This window comes from Ovis aries, chromosome 3 (assembly GCF_016772045.2).
Source record: "Ovis aries strain OAR_USU_Benz2616 breed Rambouillet chromosome 3, ARS-UI_Ramb_v3.0, whole genome shotgun sequence".
Taxonomy (NCBI): domain Eukaryota; kingdom Metazoa; phylum Chordata; class Mammalia; order Artiodactyla; family Bovidae; genus Ovis; species Ovis aries.
The window spans coordinates 35,263,216-35,276,930 of record NC_056056.1 but is presented as its reverse complement, the minus strand read 5'-3'; the positions used below and the strand labels follow the sequence as shown (position 1 = coordinate 35,276,930).

At 44.8% G+C, this 13,715-nt stretch overlaps 1 protein-coding gene across 6 annotated transcripts in view; it reads right to left on the bottom strand.

Moving 5' to 3' along the window:
• BABAM2 (BRISC and BRCA1 A complex member 2) overlaps positions 1 to 13,715 on the bottom strand; it is a 416,111-nt gene that overhangs the window by 15,667 nt on the left and 386,729 nt on the right. The gene's annotated exons all lie outside the window — the stretch shown is intronic.

Here is a 13,715-nt window from a genome sequence, read left to right as displayed (position 1 = left end):
AGAAAGGGGCAAGGTTTTCTTACTCAAAGCTGTTAGCTAAGCCTGCACCAACCCAAAGGGGCACTTTTTTCTAGTTCGTACAAAAGTTCTTTACAGGCTAGGTTGGCCTGATAGGAGGATCATGCAGCTTGGTGCCTGGGATCCCCTATTATGCTCTGGGAATGTGGGTATGCAATGCATGTCACTGGGATGCAAATTTTGTGTTGGCCTCTTGTTTGGACTGGCACCGAGGGAAGAAGATTAAAAAGATTAGTTCTTCCCTAGTCTCTGCATTTTTCAAGGCTTCTTCCTGTTTTTCCAGCCACGGCCACCAAACTACCTCACCACTTTGAGCTATTCCTGCCCCCATCTCACCACTCAGACTCAGACAGGCAAACACAAACAGCGGGTGGGGTGGGTCTGGGCAGCCACAGGTTCTCAAGGCAGCACTGGCTCCCTTTCCTGCCATAGCTATCACGCAAACAAATCCTCATTTTCTTCCATGTGGGTACAAACGGGTGTCCTACCTTGAACCATGCCACTGAATGCAATCAGACCTACTCAGCTTTGGTGTCTTTTTACCAAAATTGATGGACACCAAAGATGCCAGACCAATAAACAAATACAGACATACAGCAAAATAAACTAAAAACAAAGCAAAATAAGTCCCAACCTTTTGCATTGTAACTACTGCAGGGAAGAGAGAGGTCCCTTATAGTTAGCCCCTTATTAGTTACTTCAGAGTTCTTGTTATAAAAGAAAAAAAAAAACTGCTATGAGTTCAAAAGTCATAAAAAGTTGGATTAGAAAACCCTAAAGGCCAACTAATCCAGGGATCAGCAAGTTTTTCTGTAAGTATTTTCAGCTTTGCTGACCATATACCCTGTCTACAATTCAACTCTGCCCTTGGAGTGACAGCTGCCATAAGCAACATGAAGACAAATGGGTGGGGCTACTTTCCAATAAAACTTTATTTATGAAAACAAGCAGTTGGCAAAATTCACCCTCTGGCTATTGTTTGTCAAGGGCTTCCCAGATGGCTCAGTCGTAAAGAATCTGCCTGTCAATACAGGAGACTCGGGTTCGATCCCTGGGTCGAGAAGATCCCCTGGAGAAGGAAACGGCAATCTAGTCCAGTATTTTTGCCTGGGAAATCCCACGGACAGAGGAGTCTGGTGGGCTATAGTTCATGGGGTTGCAAAAGAAGACACATATGACTTGGTGACTAAACAACAAATTGTTTGCTAATACTTTATCCAGTCCAATCCCTCTATTTGCAGAACAGAAGAGAAGCGGTTCCTTCCCACTCACAGGACCCACCCGAGACCATCTCAAACCAAGACCCCCGGGAGAAGAGATGCTGCTGTCTCAGAGCCATCGGTGTGGAAGCCCAAAGTTGCCACTGGGATAACTGGAGATTCTGACTCACACCCTTAACTTCAGGAAAGAGGACCAAAACACAAGTGGAAAATCACAGGTTGAAATCTAATGGGACTGGGAAAGACAACCCATGTTTCAAGCTCTGCTTGCAGAGGTGTAACCATCGGTTAAATCCTCAGAAGTTTATGTTGCTAATGTTCATTCATCACTTAAACTCAGGCACTGTTTTAAAATCTCTCTGGTGAAGGGCTGGGGAAAAAAACGGGAAACAAGGACCTGGCAAGCTACCAGCCCTAGTCTGTGAACAATATGAGAAGAAAACACCAACTTCATTTTTTCCAGTCAGCAGCCAGTCAAACATCAAACAGTACAGAAATGGTCAGAGAGGACAAACCCTCTCGTCCGGGGCTGAGAACAGGTTGTTTTGGCTGTCAAGCATTTTCAAAACAAGTTTTCTTGGTCTTATGACAGGTTGTGGCAAGAACAAGAAAATAAAAAGAGTGGAAGATCCCATGATCACCGCTCCGGGCTTCCACGTGGGCTGGCTCTGCCTGCACCGTCAGGTCCACTTTCAGAGTGTGCAGATAAAGCTGGTCTTAGGGCTAATACCACCTCGCCAGTGACACCACTGAACAGAGGGCGTCCTCTAAGAACTCTCTGGCAGCCAGATCATCATTCCAGTCTCGGGGGGATAGGTCAAAGGCACTCTTAAGCCCAGGAGCACTGCACTGCTCCAACCTACGCCCTGCTTTATTTTAATTTTCACCTCCTGTTACGTGGACAAATTACTCCTCTGAAACTGAGGTTAAAAGCCCTCTGCTTTGAGGTGGATTTTTCCATCTCAACCACAGAACACTTGGTAAGGGTGGGGCAAAGGGATCAGCAAGGAGGCACTGTTGGGGCGGGCCAAGATCAAGCTGGTCTAGAAAGTGCCATGAGCTCTCTACCAGTAGTGATCTTGTTCTTAAGGGTGGCAAGCATGAAGCTGAGCATAGCAGTGCTGAAGGACACATAATCGAGTTGACATCTGGAGATGAGAGTTATCAAGTCATTCAGAGAAAACGTTGCCAAGTCCACCAAACAAGTGTGTGGGGAATTCTCAGACCCCCTGAATTATTACAGAAGAAGGCAAGGCAGCAGACCCAGACTGAAGTTCAGACTCCGATTCTGGATCGCTGTGTGACCCTGGGCACAGCACTTCCCTTCCCTGGGTCTTCTTTATTTCACCTGCAGTAAGGCACTGGATCATCCTCCAAGCTCCAGTTCTGCAGTCTCTAGACTTCCCAGAGTAAGGAGCATCCAGTCGGTTACCATCACGCCTGCTCTGGCTGTTTCAAGTTACTCACATCACAGGAGCAGCTACAGTCCCCACTTTTAGCAATGTTTCTAGAAGAACCTCTGTGAAGAGGGCTTGCCCTTTTTTCACGAGACAAGTTATTAGACCACAAAGGCTGTCTTTATTCTGCCAACTGTCTATGAGAATGTTCAAAAGAAAGAGGGCTGAGGAGATGTGAAGGCTGGTACAAGACATCCTACACCCCGCCCCCCACCTCTGCTCCCACCCCAAAGACACACAGCAGGACCTGTCAGCATTTACTGTCTCTACCCAGGAAATGATTTGAAGGCACGGCCAAAGTCTTGCTGAGCCTTTATTACCAGAGGGAGAGGACTAGAAAATGCGTGAGTCCTCCTCCCCAAGTCAGTGGACAGATTGCTCAACTGATTCTTGAGCTGTTCCTTCACATAGGATACCCACATGAATTTAAATTTCAACTAAACTTCAAATAATGTTTTAGTATAAGTATATCCTAAATATTGCAAGGGATATACTTATACTAAGTTGTTTGTTGTTTCTATAGAATTCAGATTTACCTGGGCAACTTGTATTTTCAATTGCTGTAACTGGAGCCCCTAACTTGGAGAGTAAGACTGGGTCTTTGGGCATTGAGGTGGCAAAGAAAAGGTAAAAGGGACCAAGATAAGGATTCCTTTATAGGAATGGACATGTGTGACCACAGATCTCAGTTTTCACTGCTTTCCTTATTATTTCTAAGGCAAGGAGGATCTATTGTGATCCTGGGCCAAGGCAGGTCACCATATCAGTATGTAATTTGCTGATTTAAGGAAAATCTTATTGCCTACAGAAAAGAGAATCAAGTGTCTTAGCAGAGCAGTTAATAACAAGCTACCATTAACTGCACACAACAATAACCCAGACATTTTACAATCATTTTCCCATTTTATATCCACAGCGACTTCCCTGGTGGTCCAGGGGTTGAGAATCCACATGCCAGTGCAGGGGACGCAGACTTAATCCCTGCTCTGGCAAGAGTCCACATGCCACAGAGCAACTAAGCCCGCCTGCCGCAGTCCTGAAGCCTATGTGCCTAGAGCCTGTGCTCTGCAACAAGATGCCACCGCAGTAAGAAGCCGGTGCACCACAAGGAAGAGCAGCCCCCGCTCCCCGCAACTAGAGAAAGCCCACACACAGCAACGAAGACCCGAAAACAAACACCAAAAGACGTCCATGGCGCCCTGTGAGAGAGGACTGTCACCCTCCTGCACAGATGAGAAACCAACATCCACAGAGGTGACAAAATGCCGCAGAAAGCGGCAGAACCAGGATGTGAATCCTGGTTGGGTGAGCCCAGAGCACACATTCTCTCCACGTTGCAGAACTCTGCTATCTGCCTCTTTTCTTTCTTTTTCTCCTGCCTCAGCTACTGCAGCCCTCCTCAAAGCAGACTGGCCTACCTGGAACCCCTGTGCTTCCTGGCCTCTGAGCATCATCTGGCAGGAGCATCCTCTCTCCATCTCTGCACATCAGCTCCTGTCCAACCTCTGACCTCCAGTGCCAGCCACTTCGATCTCAAGAGACAGACGCCATCTCCTTCCTCTGGACTCCCAACTGCGCCGACTGTGTTTCGCCTGCACATTGCACAGGCTGCTGCCTGATAAGTCATTTATGTAGAAGGCAATGGCGCTCCACTCCAGCACTCTTGCCTGGAAAATCCCATGGACGGAGGAGCCTGAAAGGCTGCAGTCCATGGGGTTGCTGAGGGTCGGACACGACTGAGCGACTTCACTTTCACTTTTCACTTTCATGCATTGGAGAAGGAAATGGCAACCCACTCCAGTGTTCTTGCCTGGAGAATCCCAGGGACAGGGGAGCCTGGTGGGCTGCCGTCTGTGGGGCCGCACAGAGTCGGACACGACTGAAGCGACTTAGCAGCAGCAGCAGTTCATCTCAGAAAACTGGTCCAGTGAAGGCAGACTGCATCTCACGCGTCACTTAATATGGTGCCTGACACCTACTTTGAATTCAGTAAAACGTCTGCTCAATGATTAAACAAATGGGAAGAGTGCTGATGATCTGGACAGAACCTAACCTAAACATCTGCCACTACAGATCCATACTATGGCTCACCAAACCTGAGTGAGCACCCGGAAGCTCTGCAGTTCCAAACAGACAGCTGAGCTCAGCTGTCTGGCAATTTGGGGATACCTCAGGCAATCAGTTTGTGGAAGCGTGGCAGGGTGTTATAAGAGCAGAATATCAGTCTAAAAGTTGCGAAACCCAAACTATATCCTCAGATCCTACACTATATCACACTATGACCTAGTGGACAAGCCATTTCACTTTGTGGGGCCTCAGCTTTACCACATGTAAAATGGGTGTAATGGCAGTACCTGTCTCACAGGGTTGTTATGAGAGTCACAGTGTGAAAATATCAATACATAAGCTGTTAACAGCTATGCCAGTGTACTTGATGTATATTATTATCATCATCTGTAAGATGATCAGGACCGACTGAATGATATCACCTATTCTGACAAAGAAACAATATAATCTTGCCTTTACATATATATTCCCATTAATTTCATTTTTTGGCAACTCAAATAATGACAGTTTAAGGGTTATTTGATCCCCAAAATGATCAATAACAGAAAATTTTGGTTTTCTAAACTTGAGTTTTAGAGGAGCTACAGAGCCTCCTGCTTTGCAATTCTGACTTGTACTCAATATACTGAGGAATTAATGCCATGAATGCTCCATCTCTGGAATGGAATCTCACCCAGTGATGGACCATTCCAAAAATCAATCAGCAAGCTTTGTAGTTGGGATTCTACACAACAGGTAGATGAGCTTCAGCACCTGGAGGGCAGCGAACTTGTGCATGTGTGTGTGTGTTGTCCCCAGTGCCTTGCACATACTCTGTATATACAGTTGAGCCTTGAAGTATACAGGTGTAAACTGTGAGGGTTCACTTAACTGGATATTTTTCAACTGTAAATACCACAGTATGTGGTTGGTTGAATCCGTGGATGCAGAGAAACTCTGGAAATAGAGAGTCGACTGTAAGTTGACCTGTGCATTGTTTGAGGGTCAACTGTAGTGTGTATATAGCTCTTAACTGTTTGCTGAATGACTTACTAGTAATACTAGCAATAACTTCACTGCAGAAGCCACTGCTGCCTTTGATTCTTACAATCACAGCTGCTCTAGGGCCTGTTTTCTCCACGCCACGGCATCTCTACCTGGCAACTCAGCCTGATCATCCAGGGCACACAAGGAAGCAAACCATTTTTTCTCCTCAGAAGTGACTCTGGATTAAGGACCACCTGAGATCACTCCAGGCTCACTTCTGCTTTCTCGGCTTCCATTTTCCATTAGGCATGACTAAGTGCCAGAGGTTCTGTCTGTCTGTCTGGGAAGATAGGAGTCACTGGAATTTTTTGTCCTTTTCTCGATGTGCAGCCTTCCTGCTGGTTTGCAGGCAGCTGTGAAGCAGTGTCCTTCCTTTGGCCTGCTCTGCTACGACACCCCTTTTCTTCGCTGGCCCACTGATTATAGTAATAAGTCAAGCCACAGGAATGTTCACCCTCCCTTAAAGGTACTCAGTGCCAGGTCTCTACACTCTCAGAAGAGCTATTTCTGCTCAAGAATACCTTGGGCTGCCTCCACGGCCACATACGCCCTCAGCCTCCAAGGTGAGCTGCTAGGAAGAAGGTTCCCATGCCAGGTCACCCCATGGGAAGGTGATGGGCACGTGAATGCAGGCATGCTACCCTTCAGCCCCGGACTCGACTGTGCTGCTCCTATGAGTAAGGGAGCAAGAAATAGGCATAGAAAAGAGGGGAGGTCAGAGATGGCTTGGGCTGGCCCTGGACCAGCGATCAGGGACACAGGGTTCTTATCTCTGTACTGTATGGCTCTGAACAAATTCTTCCAGGAAATGAAAATGAAGTGTCAAATCTATGCCAATCACTGTGCTGAGGGTTTTAAATACACCAATCACTCCATTTAATCTCCGGCACAATGGCAAATGCTGACCACACTCAACCTTGGCTGTACTGGATGATCCCTGAGGTCCCTTCCTTGTTTCACAGCCTGAGACTGGCCACTACTGACAAACTTACCTTCCTAGATGCGATCCTGCTTGGTCACCTAACCCAGCTCTGTTACTGGCTGTGGATCTGGAAGGTCACTGACATAGTGGTAAGTACCCCAGTATCTGTGCCCTGTTTTTGCTCACTTCTATAAAGCTGTGATTTTAACAAGTCGTGAATCTAGCTCATCTTCACAGGTGGCCCCTGTGCTGAGGAAACTGACAAAAAACAAGACAGAATCTCATTTCTGCAGAAACAAGGCCTCTGCTTGTCACTAATGATATGCACAAATTGGATGGCTGTTCTTTGATGCTTCCCCCCTTTTCTAAAATTCATGCCTTAATGAGAAGTGATAGAACCGTGAGGCTTGGCCCTCTTGCCTTGGCTGGACTCCACATCACACGTGACAGCCCTGAGCAGCCCCAACAGCACCTGTCAGAAACCAACATGCACATCTGAACAGTCAAGCCTAATTCCTAAGAAGCTGTTTTAACTTGACATCTGAAAAAGTATTACATCGAGAATTATTTTACTGGGTGTGTGTGTTCAGGGCATCTGTGTGCACGTTCCACAGCTGAAGTGTTCTATAAATATTAGATACGGGTTGTACAAAAAAGCATCACGTATGTAGTGTACTTAATTCCATTTAGCAGTGTTTTCAATTTGTGCCTGACCTCTGGCAACAGAGATGGAATTTTCTCAACAAGAATAAAAAAGTATGTGAAATTACCTTAAACACAATTTTCATTTACAATTCCAGAAATAAGTTAGAGCTTGGTGATCATCGGCTATTTGCCCAATACTTTCAGATGAGGGTCTTGAGGCCCAGAAATGTGAAGTGTCCTTTCCAAGTTCACACAGGAAATTAATAATGGTGTCCAGATGCAACCCGGATCTCCTAACTCCCAGGCCATTATTCTTTGCATTTTCGTTACTTACGGTTTTCCTTCCATCCATTCAAAGGCAACTTTAATTCCATAAGTATTACGGAAGTATTTAATTCCAAAGTTTCTACTTTGGTACACTACAAAAATCCCAAACCAACTCCCCGACTCTTTCCTTTCTGAATCTGTAAGACATCTGTCTATTTTTCCAAGAAAATGTAGGAGTGTAACTCACAAACAAAGAAGTAGCTGTACTTGGTTATCATGAACATTTTCCCATCCGGGAGGGATAATCAGAATCCAAGCCTGAGCTGATCAGTAGCTTTCACAACAGGACAGCTAGGTGAATTCCTCCAATTAGACCTGCTGATCACTCCATTACCCTTCCGCCTGCAGCTTCTGGCGCAACTCAGGCTTGCATGACTGAGACCAGAGGGTAAAGCCTCACCCTGGTTTCCAATGAGAAAGCAGCCTGAACAGGGGGTTCAGTCCCCAAAACAGAGTGGCCACAGAGTGGAATCAAAGGAAGCCAGGAACACAGATGGAGGACCTGGAAGAGATGGCCTGTGGGGTCATGTGCAAGGAGTAGGGAGGCTGCTTGGGGCTGCGAACGCTCCGTGCCTGGTACAGCCTGGTCTGTGCAGGCTGGAAGAATGGTGAGCAGCCTACTCCAGGATGAGGGCTGTATTAGCAGTAATTGATGGCCAGGCTTTTTAATGGAGCTTATCATTTCACAGCAACAGATGTCAGGTTCTAATAAATAACATGTTCTCTCTGACCTACGCAATTTGGAGAGGAGGCCTGGACGCCAGGCACATTTGGATTCCTCCCATCTCTGTTGCTCTCTCTTCTCAGAGGAAAAACAAACTGAATCCCTTGAAGATACTTTTCAAAATGAATCTCTGTGTAAGTTCAAGGATGCAATAACTTCACACAGCTTCTGCAGGAGACCCAGGTTCGATTCCTGGGTCGGGAAGATTCCCTGGAGGAAGAAATGGCAACCCACTCTAGTATTCTTCCCTGGGGAATCCCATGAACAGAGGAGTCTGATGGGCTATAGTCCACGGGGTTGCAAAGATTTGGACATGACTGAACACGCATGCATATGCTCTCTGTCTCTAAACCTGAGGGATGGTAAGCATGTGCATGCAGGAACCCAGGGCACGTTGGAGGAGAGGAAGGTTTGGGGTCCTCGACCAGTTCCTCTGCAGGCACCATCACTGGTTCTTCTCTTGTCCTTAACAGGTGCTCTCATCCCCCAAGCTAGGCTAGCCTGGGCTTGAAAAATTCCCTCTTCTCTCTGGGGGAGTTCAGCTGAGATGAGGTTGGGAGTTTTAAAAGGGAACTATTCCTAGGAAACTCAAAGGAAAAAAAAAGAAAGAAAACAGAAAACACATGAATCATAGCAGCAGTTGGACTTACAGGCTCTGCCACTGAGGTCTGAGCCCTGATGGGCCCCTGAGGCTAAGCTTCCTGGGAGCCTAAGCTTGGTTGTTTTTGCCCAGCTCGGGGTTCTCCCTTCTGCCCAGGGAGCTTTGTGCCCAGAGTGGCTCAGTTCTGCAGCTACACCCACCCCCCCCAAGAAGGGCTGTCGGGGTAAGCAATCATAGTGGCTGCAATTCTTACCTTCTTGGCCAACCCCTACCCTTGGATGCCAGATGAGAGTTCCAAAAATATAACCATAAAGGGGAGAGGGGAGGAGCAGTGGTCCCAGGAGAGTGCTGTGAAGTCCCCATCAGGGTTTTCCCTAACACTGAGCAATGACTGGCTACCTGGGCCCCAAAGCTGGCTCAGCCAGGACTCCCTATGGTCAGCTGGCCAAGCACAGGGACTGAGAGAGAGGCCTGATGCCACAACTAAATCTCACCAGGAGACGCGAGTGAGTAATTTCTGGAGAAACAAACACATAAATAGGCTCACATTATAACCACTTATACTTCATGATCATCCCCTCCCCATCATCAGCCCTACCCTGGTCTCCAAGGAATTCTCAGGCCTCAGGGGTCCTGAAACCATACTGTGGGATGTCCACGCTGTGCTCTATGGCATCCCAGAGGGGCCCAGAGGCCACAGTAAGGGATGGGATGGGGGGTACATCAGGTCATGGGACATCTAGCCCCTTTCTCTTGAGGAGAGGAGATCTGTCTTTACCTGTTTGACTTAGAAGACTACTGTGTAAGACTGGATAGAAGCATTTGGCCGCTAATGAGAAGTCTAAAGAAAACAGTGTCTTTGGGAATACTAAGGTATTAATGATGAAAAGTAACTGCAGTAGTCCAGAATGTACAATTTAAAAAATTCTTGAAAGAGAAAGTTGTTCTGCAAGGATAACGGAATGATAAATAATAGAGTATGCAAGGTAAAAAGCCACATATGGGGAAATATAGACTGCTTTGGATAAGTTTCAGAATAAGAAACTAACATCTCTTTCTGACCTGGAGGCAAGGGGGAAACAAGGTGCTTTAGATGGTTCACAATGAATTACTCCCATGTGTTGACGGAGAAGCTATTTTTCAAAATAATCCATTTATATAATGGATTTAATGTGTGACAAGCCATTGCAGTAGGTGACTTGGGGGTTAAATTTTATTATAAGAACCTACTCAGACCTCTAGAATCAACTTAAGGTTTTATCCAATGAAACTCAGGGAAAACTCATGCCATCTATTCGTAGAGTCATCAAGCTAGGAAGGATTATAAAAGTTACCTGGTTCATTCCTCTAGATAGAGCTAAAGCTATGTACAAGATACGAAGGTAGGTAACTAGTGGGTTCAACTTTTTTTCAGTGATTGCTGGTTTTGTGTAGATTAAACAGTTGAAGGCTGGAATTTTTCCACTTTTCAAACCAGCTATACTGGCACCAAGAAGACACAACCACAGAGGGTAGCAACCATGAATAGGGCAGATTAGAACTGAAGAATCTCCGGTGAAGTCACTGAGGTGAGGGACTGTTTTATAGGGTCACATGTGTCGATAGCAATGCTGACTCTGCTACCTTCTAATCAAAACTCTCTATTTTTCCTCCAGGGATGATGACATTGATAGCTAACATTTACTGAATGCTCACAACATGCCATATCCTATGCTAGACAATTCACCTGTATTACCTGTGTAGTGGCGAATTCTAAGATAGCTGCTATGTCCTCACTCCCTGGTGTATACTCCCTGTATTAGCCCCAGGACTGCAAAAATTATGTATTTCACTCCTGTCAGTGGATTACTAATGCAGGAGATGCAAGAGATGTGGGTTTGATCCCAGGAAGATCCCCTGAACAGGAAAGTGGCAACCTGCTCCAGTATTCTTGCCTAGAAAATTTCATGGACAGAGGAGAGGAGTCTGGCTGGCTACAGTCCATGGGTTTGCTAAGAGTCAGACATGACTGAGCAACAGAACAAACACACACACAAGTGGTTCATGTTACTTGGAATGGATTGATGACTTGAAGGAAGGGGTATTAATTGGTAAGCCTGGACTAATCAAATAAACCCTTTAAATCTGAGTCTAGATGTCAGTGACACAGTCAGAAATTGGAAATATGAGGATTTCATGTACCACTAAAAGCTTGACAATGGAGGGGCCCACACGACAGGGAACAGCCTCTAGCTGACAGTCAGCAAGAAAACAGGGACTTCAGTCCTACAGCCACAAGGATATGAATTCTGCCAACAATCTGAATGAGTTTACAAGAGGCCCTGAGCCTCAGGTATGGTAACAGCCTGAGCCAACACCTTGACTTTAATCTTTCAGGACCCTGAACAGAGAAGTGAGGAAGACTGTGCTGGACTCCTGATCTACAGAAAGTATGAGATGACAATTTGTGCTGTTATAAGATGTTAAATTTCTGTTGTTCATCAACAATAGAAAATCACATACCCTACTTGAAATATCAATAACCTCAGATATGTGGATGCCACCATACTTACGGCAGAAAGAGAAGAACTAAAGAGCCTCTAGATGAAAGTGAAAGGGGAGAGTGAAAAAGTTGGCTTTAAACTCAACATTCAGAAAACTAAGATCACGGCATCTGGTCCCATCACTTCATGGCAAATAGATGGGGAAACAATGGTAACAGTGACAGATTTTGGGGGGCTCCAAAATCACTGCAGATGGTAACTGCAACCATGAAATTAAAAGACGCTTGCTCCTTGGAAGAAAAGTTATGACCAACCTAGACAGCATATTAAAAAGCAGAGACATTACTTTGCCAACAAGGTCCGTCTAGTCAAAGCTATGGTTTTTCCAGTAGTCATGTATGGATGTGAGAGTTGGACTATAAAGAAAGCTGAGTGCCACAGAATTGATGCTTTTGAACTGTGGTGTTAGAGAAGACTTCTTGAGAGTTCCTTGGACTACAAGGAGATCCAACCAGTCCATCCTACAGGAAATCAGTCCTGAATAGTCATTGGAAGGACTGATGCTGAAACTGAGGCTCCAATACTTTGGCCACCTGATGCGAAGAACTGACTCGTTAGAAAAGACCCTGATGCTGGGAAAGACTGAAGGTGGGAGGAGAAGGGGATGACAGAGGATGAGATGGTTGGATGGCATCATCGACTCAATGGACATGAGTTTGAGTAACTCTGGGAGTTGGTGATGGATAGGGAAACCTGGCATGCTGCAGTCCATGGGGTCGCAAAGAGTCAGACACGATTTAGCGACTGAACTGAACTGACTTGATATTCTAAACTAGCTTCCCTATTTTATAGATAAGGAGACAGACTCAGATTAAGAATTTGCCTAAAGTTACACAGCTAGTAAGTAGCAGAGATAGGTTTAAATCCAACTCTCTCTTGACTTTAGGGTCAGTGCTCTTAAAGGCCGCATGTATTTCTTCTCTATATTTATGTTACTCAAATACCAGGCTTCTGAGAAAGGAGGGTCAGAAGTGGTAAAGAGAATGGAAAACTTTATCCCTCTGCCTAGGTGTGGCTGTACAGAAAGTCAGAGGCCCTATGTTGAGTCCTGACTCCACTATAAGTTACCTGTGTGCCCTTAAGAAAGTCACTGAGTCTCTCTGAGCCTCAGGTGTTTTAATATGTATGAAGGGTGGTGAAAATTTTTTTACTAAACTCCTCATAGGACTACAGTGATGATTTCAAGAACGTATGTGAGGGTGCATGATAAATGGCAAAGTCCACAGGGCAGGCAGAGGTGCCTGGATGTCATGTAGGTATATCTTTTCTTGGTGACTGAGAGTGTCGATGTCCTCTGCATACAGGCTGGACATGGCTCTCTGATGGCTTGTTCCAAAGAAGACATTTAAAAATAAGACATTTTTTTTTCTTTTTGGAGGGGAAATATATTTTCCATTACCTTTATTTGGAAATCACCAAATAAAGTGGAACATAACCTTTCTTTCTTTTCTAAAATTCTTTAAAAGTCAACTGACTATTTAAAGCCAAAGTAACAACAATATATTGTGGGATTCATGATATAAGAAGATATATCAGAGGACAGCAGAAGATATAAAGAGAATTATACTGTTTTAGGTTTCTACATTACACTTGAAATGTTACAGTATTAATTCATCATAGATGGAGACAAATTAAGAATGTGTTTTAGTGTGTTAAAAACTAAAATATGATACATATAGATACTTAAAGACCAAGAGAAGACAGAATGGTATACTAAAAAATTCTCAAATAAATCAAATGAAACATTTGGAAGGGAACAACAAAGGAATAAAGAACAGGGGAAATTAAACAACAAATAGGAAGAAGGCAGACTTATATGCAACCAGCTCATTAATAATATGAAATGTAAATGAATGAAATACTCCAATTAAAAGGCAGAGATTATCAAACTAGATTTAAAAAAACAACCTATAAAAGGTTTTCTTGACATATAAAGGCACACACAGGATGAAAGAACAAGGATGAAAAAAGATATACCATGCAAAAAATAAGTACAAGAATGCTGGTGAAACTAGATTCATATTACACCCAGCAGAATTCAAGTGAAGGAGTATTATCAGAAATAGCATGAGTCATTTCATAATGATAGAAGGGTCAATTTATCAAGAAGATGTAACAATTCCAGATATGTATGTACATAAATAACAAACCTTCAAAATTCAAAA